The 15,464-nt window shown below is 34.3% G+C and overlaps 1 long non-coding RNA gene across 1 annotated transcript; it reads right to left on the reverse strand.

Annotated features, from left to right (window-relative positions):
• Positions 1-817: 817 nt before the first annotated feature.
• Positions 818-9,176, reverse strand: LOC134276277 (uncharacterized). The gene is made up of 3 exons (XR_009994015.1): positions 9,129-9,176; positions 8,152-8,293; positions 818-1,219 (listed from the first exon to the last, which is right to left on the reverse strand). It is a non-coding gene; the product is annotated as an uncharacterized LOC134276277 (long non-coding RNA).
• Between the last annotated feature and the right edge of the window lie 6,288 nt (positions 9,177-15,464).

Raw genomic sequence — 15,464 nt, forward strand, 5'->3', positions numbered from 1 at the left:
TTAAAACGCACGAATTTTCAACTTTTACACCAGTTTCATTTTTTAGAAAATCACAGGGCAAAATTTGTATGGAAACCATACCTTCTTCTTTCAATTGAATGAACCTGAATCGCATTCACAAAAAGATGCTTTGTGGCATGTTTGGTTGAAAAAGTATCAGTTGCTCTGGAGAAAAACTTCAAGTTGAAAATAACATTTTTTTTAGAATTTTTTTTCAAATAGTCATACAGAGGGATACTAGACACAATGTGATTAGAAAATATATTTTGAGCTTTAAGCTTAGATGAGCTAAAATAGATAGATTGCTTATAAATGTCATTTCATAGTAACTATACAACCTCTATTTGTCCATTCCCCATAAATGGAGCCTTCCTGACAGCACACTTCTTCTCCAACCTTATCATCAAACTTCTTCTCCATATTCACCGGTCACGGTAGCCTAGTGGTAGAGCGTTCGCTTCGTGATCGGGAGGCCCGGGTTCGATTCTCGATCGCGGCGCCGCGTCATACCTAAGACGTAAACATAGGTAGTGACTGTTCCTTCGCCAAGCGCTCGGCACCAGAAGTGAAAGTCACGGGTCTTTCGGATATGACCTTAAAAACGTAGGTCCCGTGTCACGGTAGGCGTTGGCACGATAAAGAACCCTCACTGCTCAATGGCCCTGAGTGCCGAGTATAGGTCTAAATTTGAAGCCCTTCACCGGCATCGGTGACGTCTCCATATGAGTGAAAAATTCTCAAGAGGGACGTTAAACAATATACAATCAATCAATCAATCTTCTCCATATTCAGCACCAGAATGAAGAAGGCCCGGGGACTCAGAAAAATCTGGTGTGAGGCATAATATGAACACTGCCCTGCAAAGTCAGTCATGGTAATTTTTTCTCAGGATCATCTGACATGTCTTCTGCACCAATCTGCAAATTTCCAAAAATTTCTGAACGATGAGGAATATCTTTGCTTTCCTTCAGTACATCTGCTACATTTTCTGGTGATGTGGCCCCCTGTGGTTCATGGGATGGGGTGGTTTTAATGTCGATATCATCATGTGATATCTGTCCACTATTTGATGCTTCAGTTGCATTGGCCTCTTTATCAACTGGTTCCATCTTTTCCCAATCATCAGCTGCATTTTCTGAATGGTATGGAGGAACATTCTGCTTCATATCTTTTTTATCAAGTTTGAGTTTGAATTGTTTTTGTGGACTTGAAAAATTAACTGCAAAAAACATTGAATACACCTTGATTAACAACTTCACTTTTTGGATACAAAGGGATACCCCATATGTATCCAAAAAGTATAGGCAAAAATGAAAAAAATGTAAATAAAGTGCAACACCACAGCTTGATATGCCCATCAAAAAATTATAATTATCTTAAACATTTTAGAGTGCAAAAAGATCATGTTAACTTGATTCTAAGATTTCCAAGATTTTTCCATTACTTACAATATTGTTTAACTAGATTCCTTGTGCTGTGGGCATAAATTATAACAAATATTACACCATTGATAGATTTCTATACTGGTTATGCTGGACTTCGTCAAATGCCCATCATATTATACAATATGAAATTAGTCTCAACAACTTAATCTATACCAAATTAATTTTAAAAACAATGGCTGGCCATCAAATGACATGCTATAAACTGTCCACCAGATCTTCTGTCTAATTCCCAAAGGTTATAGATAAAACTGCTTGATCAGAGATGCTCTAAAGAAATGATTAAGACAGCTAGCCTTCCTACAATGAACTCATTAATTAATCTTTGACTGGATGCTTGTGTACTCACTACTCCAAAGATATTAATGAATCTGCACTTTCTATCCTAAAACACTTGTAAAAAACATAAAATACTCAATGATTTTTTTCATATTTAAAGTCAGACAGGTTTCATATTTAATTCATATGGACAGTAGGCATGCTGATTCAACCAAACCCCATAAAATTAGTTTTTAATCAATTAATGTTAAATAGCATCAGATTATTAGTTTTTATGCAATATCAAATTAGTTTTAATTACTCTTCGTCAAATTCATTTTAAAACTTAGGCTAGCCAACAAGAGCTATTTTTAATCCAACAGGCTGGCTGTCCATTAGCCCACTTCCCAAAGGGATATACATAAAATTGATGCTCTACCAGTTAGCTCCTCACATTAAACTCATTAATATCTCTCTAATTTGACATGCGAATTTCTGCTATCAAAATTTTTCTTTATTAGTGCTTGATAATTATGCCCATGGGACAATTTATATTCCTCTAATTAACACTGACATTTGTTTCTGATCATGCTGTAAAACATATGATGAAAAAATAAGTTTTTACTTGATTTAACACTTTTTAATATGTATTATACATATATATATATATATATATATATATATATATATATATATATATATATATATATATATATATATATATATATATATATATATATATATATATATATATTACATTTTTCAGAGCTGCCAACATTCTGAAATGACAAATAGTAAGGCAGGGTCCGGGGACCGCCTAACCTCAAGTCGCTGAAGATATTTTGTAAATAGACATGTAATGGACACAATTTGAGGCATGTTTCTATTTTGTTTACTTTGAAACATTGACATGAAAACAATCGGCCTTCTAAAACCGAAGCAACAACACAAGCAAGCATTGTAAGGATTATGAATATTTAATTATAATAGTAGAAACTGTTGTTTGCCAGCTATGAAAATTCCGGTATTATAAACTTTGATCGAGAAAAGCCGAAATCGGAAGAATATGGAGAGAAATCGTAAGGCGTATTATAGATGCTAATTTCGTAAGACTTACGCCAAAATCGTAAGGGTTGGCAGCTCTGATTTTTTAGGACTTAGTTTCTAAAAATATTCACTTAAATATAGGTCACAGTGATCTTGAAATAGGTCGCCGCACACCTACCAAAGACGTATACTTTTGTCAAGTTTGATAGCTCTAGGTCTGATAGTTTTCTGGTTGTGAGCCAGACTAGATTTTTTCCATATTTGGCCATAGCATTTTTATTAAAGGTTAGAGCGACCTACTTTTTGTGCCTGACACACTGTCTATTTCAGTAGCATCTTTATTAAAGGTAAGATCGACGTACCTTTTGTAGGCGACACATCGTCTACCCAAGAAGTACCAAATGACAAAGTTTGATAATCCTAGGCCTAATAGTATTGAAGTTATGAGCCGGACACGAATGGACAGACGGACAGCTGGACAGACGAACATAAAAGCCTATATCATAATGTTATATTCTGGAAATCTATATGGTGATCATTCAGATTCAGTTATTAAGTTGTGGGTGTTAAGATCTGCCTTAAAAGGTATATAAATGCGTTATAGAGCGATTCATTCCAGTGTAAGCAGCGGAGAATACAAGACGTGTGTGAATTGACAAGGTACGACCCCCGATTGTTATTATTATACCGCTCGACACGTTACAATAATACGTCCCGTCCTAAGACGGATAGAAATAAAAATGCATGATTAAGCTTAGAATTACGTACCATTCTGTAAAATGTACAATGTATTTATTACTTATTCATAATTTGAATTTGATTCCCTGTTGTTTCCCTTCCTATCCCAAAGGGTCATGATTTGAACAAATTTAAATCTTCAATACATGAAGATGCTTACATGTCAATATGACTAAACATAGCTTTTCTGTTCTTGGGATTTTCCCATTCACTTTCCTAACGTAAAACTTAAATCCACCATTGAGATCCCACTCTACCCCTGTGGGTTTTCATTTGAACAAACTAAAATCTGCACTACCTGAGGATGCCTCCATATGAATATCACTAATCATGGCTTTGCTATTCTTAAGAAGATCATTTTTTTGAATACATTTTTATAAATGTAAAACTTGGATCCCCCATCGTGGCCCCACCCTACCCCTGGGGGTTATGATTTGAACAAACTAAAATCTACACTACCTGAGGATGCTTCCATATAAATATCACTAATCATGGCTTAGCAGTACCTGAGAAGAAGGTTTTAAAATGTTTTTCAACATATTCCTATGTTAAACTTTAATTGGCCATTGTGGCCCCACCCTACCCCCAGGGATCATGATTTGAACAAATTTACACTACACTACACTATCTAAGGATGATTTTACATGAGTTTCATCTTTCCTGTCAATAATTCTTAAAAGAAGATTTTTCCTATATACGAGGGTTGTCCCAAAAAGTCGTAGACAATGTTTATAACTTTTTTAAACATGCAACCAATACTAACTAAATTTTGCATAGGCATAATATATTCAATGTTCTTTAAAATTGTGAATTTGTACATATATATCTTTTATAATTATAATAATAGGACGATTTATATGATGGCCAATAAGGTCTGTCTGCGCACGAACAAAATTCGGAATAATTTAAGTATATAACTATTAAAATTTGCTTTTATTTCTTTAGTACTACGTAAAATATTGCACTCAAATTGGGATGTGAAACCCAAATCGAAATTTTTATCATATGTCAAAGTTTCATATATATAGCATTAAAAACAGACGATTGATGTCATGATTTTCAAACTGTTGTTGGAATTGAGTTTCATGAAAATGACGATGTTAAATGCGTAACTGGCACACGGAGATGTAATAAATTGGTTTGGATATATAGTTTATATACATCAGAGACGAGAAAAAAGAGTACAAAAGTGACATTACACACTAGATTTTATAGAGAAGTTATTTTTAAATGGCATGAGATTCAATGAGAGTTGTAAATGTAAAAAATAATTACAGCATGTAAGAAGTAGAGTATTGTTTGTTAAACACAGACAATGGGGAACGATCTGTGCCACGGACGACGTCAAACAACGCATATTCTCTGCTGCCTACAATGTAAGGCGATCTTTCGACTCAAGTTCGACTAAAATTTGAATCTGCTTTAAAAAAAACAAACGAACAAAAACAAAATCGGACAGTAGTGAATTCAAGAAAATCCCTTAGTCAAGAGTTGTTTTTCACTTTAAAAAATATTGAATGTTAAAGAACGCGTGTGAAACAGAAAAAGAGATCATGACGATATAAGGGACGTAAATTAGGTTTGCTTTTGTGCGACGATGTACACTTACATCCTTTTTGAATTTTTTTCATAATTTTCTTATTAAATGTGATATCATGATGAAACTTGAAATGCATGATCATAGAATGTTACTTTTCTCTATGACAAGGAAGAGAATTTTTTTTTATCGAAAAGAAACAAAACTGTGTTCCCTGTGTACGACTTTTTGGGACAACCCTCGTACAATCCTTTGTATAATTTTGATCGGCCACTGTGGCCTCATCCTAACCCCGATGGTCATAATTTTAACAAAATTGATTCTACACTACCTGAGGATGATTTCACATGACGTTCATCTTTCCTGTCTCAATGGTTCTTGAGAAGATTTTATTTTTGTCTATATATTCCTTTGTATCTCCATTATGGCCCCATCGTACTCCCTATGGTTCATGATCTGAACAAACTTAAATCTATACTACCTGAAAAATGGTTTCACAGGAATTCCACCTTTCCTGTCTCAATGGTTCTTAAGAATTTTAAAAGATTTTTTTTCTATATATTCCAATGTGAAAATTTGATCGGCCATTGTGGCCCAAGCATACCCCTGGGGGAAATGATATGAACAAACTTAAATCTACACTTCCTGAGGATGATTTCACATGAGTTTCATTTTTCTTGACAAAGTGGTTCTTGAGAAGAATTTTTTTTTACAATACCATTAATTTTTCATAAAATCATAAATATCTCCCCTCCAAAGAGGGCGTGGCCCTTCATTTGAAGAAACTGCAATCCCCTACAACTAAGGACACTTTATGGCATGTTTGGTTGAAATTGGCTCAGTGGTTCTTGAGAAGAAGATGAAAATGTAAAAAGTTAACGTTGACAACAACGACAGATAACGGACAAATTTTGATCAGAAAAGCTCACTTGAGCCTCTGGCTCAGGTGAGCTAACAAGAGACCCATGGGCCATATCGCTCACCTGAGCACATTATTGTTTTGTTGTTTATAAGTGAATTTTTTTATTGATATACATGTAGCCTTTGTATTCCTTTCTTATTATCCACTTTATGGCTCCTCTTTTCTGCTGAATTCCAAATCTACATTATCTTTTTTACTACCGTATAAGTGGAAATTTTAGCGAAACGCAAATTTACTGATTTCTACCTAAAATCTGGTATTTTATTTTTAGCGAGAAGTAATTTTAGCGATTTTGAAATGCTAACATAAAAAGATATTACAAATAATTCGCAATTAATTTTTACCGATATTCAATTTTAGCGATGTCAGCATCCTCGCTAATAATGCCAAAATTAAATCCTCGCTAAAAATTCTACTTATACGGTATTTTAAATTGATGATCAATCATCAATGATGATTTCCCTATGTATTCCTATGTTAAACTTTGATACCCAATTGTGACCTCACCCTACCCCCGTGGGTCTTAATTTGAACAGAAATAAAATCTTTCCTTGCAGAGGATTCTTCTGAAAGTGGTTCATCTTTCCTGGCCCAGTGGTTCTGAAGAAGATTTTAAAAGATTTTTCTATGCATTCCTATGTTAAATTTTGATATCCCACTGTGGCCCCACCCTACCATGGGGGTCTTGATTTAAATAAACTTGAATCTTCGTTACCAAACGATGCATCTATACAAGTTTCATTTGTCCTGGCCCAATGGTTCTGGAGTAGAAAAATTTTAAAGGTATTTCATATGTATTCCTATGTTAACCTTTGATATCCCATTGTGGCCCCACTATATCCCGGGGGTCATGATTTGTACAAACTTGAATCTTTGCTACCTGAGGATGCTTTTACACAAGTTTCATCTTTCCTGGCCCATTGAATTTTGAGATGAAGATTTATAAAGATCTTTCCAATGTATTCCTTTGTTAAATTTTGATACCCCACTGTGGCCCCACCCTAAGCCCAGGGGTCAAGATTTGAACAAACTTGAATCTACACTACCTAAAGGTTGTTCCACCAGTTTCATCATTCCTGGCCCAGTGGTTCTTGAGTAGAAGATTTTCTAAAGATGCAATTTTTTTTTCACTAATTCATAATTATCTCCCCTTCGAAGAGGACATGGCCCTTCATTTTAACAAACTTGAATTACCTTTACCCGAGGATCCTTTGTAGAAAGTTTAGTTGAAATTGGCCCAGTGCTTCTTGAGAAGAAGATGAAAAAGTGAAAAGTGAACGACGACAACAATGACAGACAACGGACAAACTTTGTTAAGAAAAGCACTTGAGCCTTTTGGCTCAGGTGAGCTAACAAAAGACGCATGGGCCATATCGCTCACCTGAGACCTAAAAAATATGTTTGTTTCCTGTAACCTGGCCGACACATTCAAATGACCCCCAGGTAATTCTTTTTTTCAGACAAATGGCAAAACTTCGTTTGATCAATCAGCTGTTCCATTTATTAACAAGAGGCCCTGGGGCCACATCGCTTACCTGAGCAAATCTGCTAGGAAAAAGCACAAATCAGATCATAACTGAAAAGTTTACTGAAAGGGGAGGGGGAGGGGTTGAATTTTTAAAAATATCCATCCTATATTAAATACTCCGAAATTAATTCAAAGCAGTTTAGAGTAGAAAAAGATTTACCAGGAGAAATTTTCAAAAATATAATTATCTAAGCAGAAATTAATTAATTAAGAATGTATTGATGTCTATGGGAAAAAGCAAATTTTTTAAAATAAAAATTCAAATACTATGAATATCAAAAATATGCTATGGTGAAAAGATGCATATGATTATTAAGAATAGAAAAACAATTTAAAAATAATTTTTCACCTAATAGATGTTTTAAAAATTAATTTTATTAATTAAAATCAAAGGGGGATACATCTTCAAGGAAGGGTCACGGTCAAAAATTAGGACACATTTCACTCTTACACATTGAGTCAAAAACATATTGATTATGTCTACAAATACTGAATATTCAACCAATATATATCTGTTATGCATTCAAATTCATTGAATCTGAGGCTATTATGGATCGGATACCTTAAAACGGTCATTTCTTTATAAAGAAAGTTTTTTCCTGGGACCCTCAGTTATACTACCGGGTGAGTAATACATAACAAAAATATTTAATCTGGACAATTGGTATGTATAACTTACCCTTTAAATTGTAAACTCCAATCTCAAGAACTTCTCCGCACCACCATTCCCTTAGTCAGTCCAACTTAGCTGCTGAATCCTTCCTCCCCCCCCCCTAAGGACTACTTAATTATAACGAAGAATCTGGCCTGGGCCTCTCAGTCTATAGCCAAACGTAAAAAACATTTTTATACAATAAAGTACAAACACTGGTACACTGTAGCAATCACAGTATACAGTGGACCCCTAGATATCCGGTCGCTTCAGTAAAGGAACGAAAATTTTAACGTTTTTTTTTTCTCCGATTATTTATTTTCTTTATTGATTTATTTCACTGGTTACTCAGGTTTCCAGACGCTTCACATATCCGTACAAATTAACTAGGAACCAAAGCGTCCGGATAATGAGGCTCCACTGTATTCTAATGGAAATAAATTATTTGAATAAAACTGTGTTACAATTAAAATTTTAAAATATCGAAAATGGCGTTAACCTACCTATCAAGTACACCTCATTTCACAAAATTAAAACCTGGATCAATATCAACTAAAGGTATTTCTTTCTAATTAAGGAATAACTGTCTTATTTTTCGAATTCATGAAGTGATCAATGGATTGGCTTGTGTGATAATTTGCACAAACGCCGAAGGCGTTTATGCATGAAATTATCACACAAGCCAATCCATTGATCATCTTCATGAATTCGAAAAATCTGAGAGTTATTCCTTATATTTACACATGCTTTGATTCCGCCAATCAACGGGCTCCAAGCCTGCTTCTTCCTAGGTGTTGTCCCGCCCTGCACGTGGTTTTTTTTTTTGGAACCGCGCCAAAACATTCATGAGGAAATCAATTACATTTACATTGGGTAATTTTATCTCGGACAAAGACATTGGAAATGTAAATATTGTCACATCAATGTGTAAAACTCTGTATATAGTATTCGCAGTTAACTTAGCAAATACAATCTACGTTAATCATATACAATATAACACTTACTGAAAAAGGTCTGCACTTGTCAAGGAGAGGGAGGATCTTTGCACACAACATACACGTGTGCTGATAAAAAAAAAAAAAAAAACGTGTATCGGAGGTGGCTGGGTAATTCGTACTCTCTTTATCTCGCTCGTCTAACGCTTATCAGTACTGTATGTACTTGAGACACGTAATAAGAATTGATATTTAGGTATATCATTTTTTATCACCATACACTGTTAGATTTTTCTGATCTGATTTTGTTTGATGTTTATTGTTCACGTTTCTTTTAAACTTTCATAGAAAAAGATTTGAAGTTAATATGTTTTCTTTAATTTACCACTTTTTCTAAGAATTTAGAAAGCAATTAAAGTTTGTACTGTGAAAGGATCAAGCAAACTGTGTCAATCAAACCCATCAAAAAATTTAAAATTTTTATAATCTTTAGATAAAATAAAATTTAAGAAATATTTTCCTGTGAAATGTATTATGATAAATGAGTCTTGATATTATAAAAAAAATAACTTCAAGTATGTATTAATGAAAAATATTGAAGCTAGTTTTAGTCTAAAAAAAATAAATTAATTTAGATTCCTTATTTTTGCGAGTCCTTATTATCGCAGAAGGCCTCTTCAACGTTAAATCTCGAGAATAATAATTCGCAAATGGATGGTTAATCAAGAGATTTAACATTGTTTTACCATCATAGAAATAGAAATGAGTAACTTTATTTCGCGAATGGTACTTCTCGTGAAATAACACAATACTTAATTCCACGTGAATATTTTGGAATTCAAAGTACATTCAGTGTACAAATGTTAGAAAGCAAATCCACTTCATAGGTATCATCATTTTGCCCTTAGTGTTATCTACGAAGTTTAGCAAACTGGAGCTCTGTTATTGTTAAGGTTTGAGATTCACCGGGTGTTTTCAATCTGCCCACTGCATGGACAGAAAATATACTGTGTGCAGGTTTTGCTTTCGAACATTTTTACTCTGAATTTTTTGGATTATAGTTTTAATATTATACAGAAAATGTTAACTTCAAATCTGTGTCTATGCACCTTTAATGTTTTTAGACACAATATTAGGATGAGGATGAATTTGATGATAGAGAAAACGGACATCATCTTTTGATACCTGTGTGTTTTACATTATACCCAATTATATGTATCATTTAATACAGGAGCGTCCTCTTAAGTACATGACCTGTTTCATTAGCCTGTATTGTACCTATTTTTTTTCAATTGTTGGTGATGTAAAATAACAATTACAATTTATTTTATTAGATATCTAATATCTTTAGACAATTTTTTTTGAAAAGTTGTATTCCTCACTGAACGTATTATCTTCATAATGGTTCAAAGTAGGGTTAAAATGAATGAATAAAAGAGAGCCTTCTAAGATTTTACGTGAATATATGTGAATATATGTTTGATTTTGGATCGCTATCCTAAAATACTTAATTAACAGAACAATATGTGTAGTATTTTACACAGATCGTAGCAACCCTTTACTAGTAAAGTATCAGCCTACTAAACTTTGGTTTTGACCTGACAGAGGCCGCGTAGCAGCCGAAGTCAGGGCAGGTCACTAAGTGAACCAGGTCGAGGGTCCTTATTTCATCATTTTAAACTCAAAAAGGATAATCAGTTGCTTCATTATACCGATATATATATATTGAAAAGTATGAATCTCTAACAGTTATTATCAATTCTTTTTTTGATCGGGATCGGGATTTGTTACACTGCGTGTAGGGAAGTTGTTTATAAATATTGACGTCTATAACATGTATGATGTATAAGCCGTGTAAGTTTTTGCATCATGAATTACTGATGAAAACAATGTTTGGTTGATAGCGACATATATTGCTATGACTAACGATTACTTTTCTTCTACATAGTCAAAATTTAACACAGAATTCAACTCTTTACAGAGCCGCTTATACATTCCACTGAACTGAATTGTAACGATATTTTAAAATAAACTGTTTAAGTTAACGATCAAATTTTACTGCGTTCTGTATGGTTAAGGAAAACAGACAATGCACAATTTTAAAAACATGTTGCTCTTCTAAAATAATTATTATTTTATGAATTAACTTCACTCGAAAAGGAATTTTTGATTAGGAGGTCATTTTTAGCGGTCATTAATTATAATGAACGGGTCATTATATCCCACGTGCAATGATTCCTAGGTCATTATTGCTGTAAACAGTGCCATTTGGAGTCATTGTTGTGTTTTAAAGTTTTCTTTAGCAACCAATCAAATTCGAATATATCAATAAAGGTTGAATAAAAATAATTAATGTCAATGATTCCAAAAACTTGTACTATGAATACATAACTTTAAAAAACCTTTAAAAATCTCATGAGCTTGACTTTCTCAAATAACCTAGGAAAATATAATTATTATTAAAGATTTATGAAGCAATTGGAAGAGACGAGGAAATCAGTGGAATACAAGAAATCACTTTTGGAAATTTTATGATACTCCACAGTCAGCTTAAGGCATTATGCTGAATGTTTAAGTGTTTTTTTTTTTAAATTTTGAAGTATTGTAGAATATTTTGGAAGTTTCTAGTATGCATGAATCAGCCTGGCCTTATGTTGAATTGTACCTGTATCTTACACTTTGGTTTAGTTTATGAAAATTTTGCTCTACAGAGAACAGAAAATTCATGGAAGGTTCGGGTGAATCAACTGTAATGTCGAAATATGACCGATTTTGAGCGCCAAGTTTAGGCAAGTTATTGTAAAAGCGGCTTACCGTTAACTGCAGCTTGATATCCTGACCTCCTAATGTCATTGTGCCTTTCAAATCGATGATGATGCACAATCCGATCAATCAATAATTAATAATTGGCCATGATTTGTTACATCCATGTATTTCTCCCAAAAATCTTGCAATTTTAATGGCATTATACACTTTGAATCCTCTCAGGTATTTCTTAATTACGTCAAAAACACAAGTGACGCATCTTATGAATATTTATGAGATTTTGTCAAAAATTGATCATGTGATCACATTACTAAACAACGCAAGATGGTTTATCCTATCTAAGCCAGTAGGTTATTTTACGAAATCTTCTAATTCTCATTTAAAAAAAAACTGTGTTTAAAAACCAGTTTTCAAAAGGAAAACGAAATATAGGTCAATTTTGCATTTTGTGGCTTATTTTTTTCGATTTCGTCGATCGCTCACGCGATCGTCTATATATTGTACAGCGCCTTAGGTGGCACCTATTTCAGCGCCATATTCACAGGGACCGGTAAACTAGAAGTATCCCGAATATTTTTTTTTCGAATTTGAAAAACCAATTTCTGGTCTACAAATCACCCAGAATAGAAAAAGATCTCCTTAGACATTTCGTGAGTTCGAAAAATGGCATAAAAATAATAATATTGTGCCAGTTGAATTTGTGGTACCTGGACCCCTCCTCCTGAATGTTTCTATCATGACACTTGTTGTATGTGACGCTCCCAAGAAGGTCAATAGTTAATACCAATCAAATTAAGTCGGTTTATTATCTTGTCTGTTGATATGAAAATATAACTTTCTTTCAGATTAAAGTTTTAAGATTTCGGGGCGGAGGGGGTGGGGTGGGGGCTTAAAATAGAATCTCGCTTATCAAAGACAAAGAAGGAAAGGCAAAGGGGAGTTACGAGACCTCAAGAAATTAAGAATTGCTTTGGAAATAGAAATGCAGGAGAACATTTCTAGCTACGGGGATTATTTACAGTAAGTTAGACAAAACGCTATTTTCCCTTTTATTGATACAAAAGGTTTTTTTTAAATGGAATTTAATGAAAGAACAAGAGGCCCATGGGCCACATCGCTCACCTGAGCACCTTTGGTCGGCCATTGTGGCCCCGCCCTACCCCTGGGGGTCATGATATGAACAAACTTGAATTTACACTACCTGAGGATGCTTCCCTATAAATATGATCAATCATCGCTTGGCTATTCTTGAGAAAAAGATTTTTAAAGAATTTTCCTATATATTTCTATGTAAAACTTCATCTTTGGTCGGCCATTTTGGCCACGCCCTACCCTCAGGGGTCATGATTTGAACAAACTTGAATCTACACTACCTGAGGATACTTCCATATAAATATGATGAATTATGGCTTTGTCATCATGAGAAGAAGATTTTTAATGAATTTTCCTATATATTTCTATGTAACACTTTGGTCGGCCATTGTGGCCCCGCCCTACCCCCAGGGGTCATGATTTGAACAAACTTGAATCTACACTACCTGAGGATGTTTCCATATAAATATGATGAATTATGGCTTTGTCATTCTTGAGAAAAAGATTTTTAAAGAATTTTCCTATATATTTCTATGTAAAACTTTGGTCGGCCATTGTGGCCCCGCCCTACCCCCGGGGGTCATGATTTGAACAAACTTAAATCTACACTACCTGAGGATGATTCCATATAAATATGATGAATTATGGCTTTGTCATTCTTGAGAAGAAGATTTTTAAAGAATTTTCCTATATATTTCTATGTAAAACTTTGGTCGGCCATTTTGGCCCCGCCCTACCCCCGGGGGTCATGATTTGAACAAATTTGAATCTACACTACCTGAGGATGTTTCCCCATAAGTTTCATCTTTCCTGGCACAGTGGTTCTTAATAAGAAGATTTTTAAAGCATACAACCAAATTTTCATTTATTCCCAATTATCTCCCCTTGAATGAGGGCGTGGCCCTTCATTTGAACAAACTTGAATCCCCTTCACCCAAGGATGCTTTGTGGCAAGTTTAGTTGAAATTGGCCCAGGGGTTCTTGAGAAGAAGTCGAAAATGTGAAAAGTTTACAGACAGACAGACGGACAGACAGACAGTCGGACGCCGGACAAAATGTGATCAGAAAAGCTCACTTGAGCCTTCGGCTCAGGTGAGCTAAAAAGTGAGCTAGCGTCACATACCCCACGCTCTCCTAAAACTTGACGATGAAACACATAATGAAAGACACAGTGCACTTTTTATATATAGTATAGATCAAAAAGGGCAATAATTGCAAAAAATCTTCACATCAACATGTCTTGCATATGAGGACATTTAAATGTGGAATGAAGTTTCTAGATATATAAGTGAATAAAAATTTCTTGGCAATATACCCATCCACACATTAATTTGAAGTAGGGTCGGGTGGGTGGGGTGGGGAGAAATTTTCTTGAATAATAGGCATATCTTTTGGATAAAATAATGGAATATGACCTAAATATCTGCATAGATTGACGAAACTATATGTACAACAGTTTAAGAGGAGTGGTGCTGACGAACTGTTCATCTCTATATTCAAAATATGGCCAAAAAGACTAAGTTTGAAAAAAATAAAATCGGAATTTCCTGATATTATGCACATCTACACATTGTGTCCTAAATATCTGTAAAGTTCGACTAAATTCTGTGAAGTGGTTTATTAGGAGTTGCGCTGACAAACTCTTCATCTCTATATTCAGGATATGGTCAAATGCCTAAGTTGAAAAATGCAAAAAGTCTCAAAAAATTGAAGAATCCGCATTTCCTGGTAATATGCAGATCTACACATTGTGTCCTAAGTATCTGCAGAGTTTGACGAAATTCTGTGCAGAGGTTTATGAGTAGTTGCGCTGACATACTGTTCATCTCTATATTCAAGGTATGGCCAAATGCCTAAGTTAAAAAGGTGTGGAATTTCCCGGAAAAATAATGAAATCGGAATTTCCTGGTTATATGCACATTTACACATTGTGTCCTAAATATCTGCAAAGTTTGACGAAATTCTGTGCAGAGGTTTATAAGGAGTTGCGCTGACCTAGTGTTCATCTCTATATTCAAGGCACGGCCAAATGCTCAGCTGTTTATGAGGAGTTGTGCTGACAAAAAAAAGGAGGACTGACTGACTGACGGACGGGTCAAAAACATTATACCTCCCGCAAGTAGTTGCGTGGGGTATTATTAACTTCCTTGTACATTGATAGATGTCAGATTGATTTTTGTAATCTTATGGGGGGATGCTTAAAGGGGGTCAATGCATAGGTGACTCTTTCCATTTGTATCTTGCCTTTCGCAAAATGCTTTGGGGGACTTGGCAGGGTATTACTTGAATAGATATACATTGTATCCATTCAAGTTCAGAATGAAACAATTTTCCGAGGTTCAACATTAATATTTACTAGAAAATATATCAGAAATGCTTTATCATACGTTTTTTGGGGAAAATACTACTTCATTATTTAACAAAAAGAATAATAACGATATTGCAAAACAAAAGGTTCCAAAAATTTAGAAACAATAATCAATTTGCTATAGAAACTTACAACAATCCTGATTTCCTTTTAATATTTTCAATGTTATGTATTTCTCC

This window comes from Saccostrea cucullata, unplaced genomic scaffold, assembly GCF_032062105.1.
Source record: "Saccostrea cucullata isolate Sc308-1 unplaced genomic scaffold, CSIRO_AGI_Scuc_v1 ctg8911, whole genome shotgun sequence".
Lineage (NCBI taxonomy): Eukaryota > Metazoa > Mollusca > Bivalvia > Ostreida > Ostreidae > Saccostrea > Saccostrea cuccullata.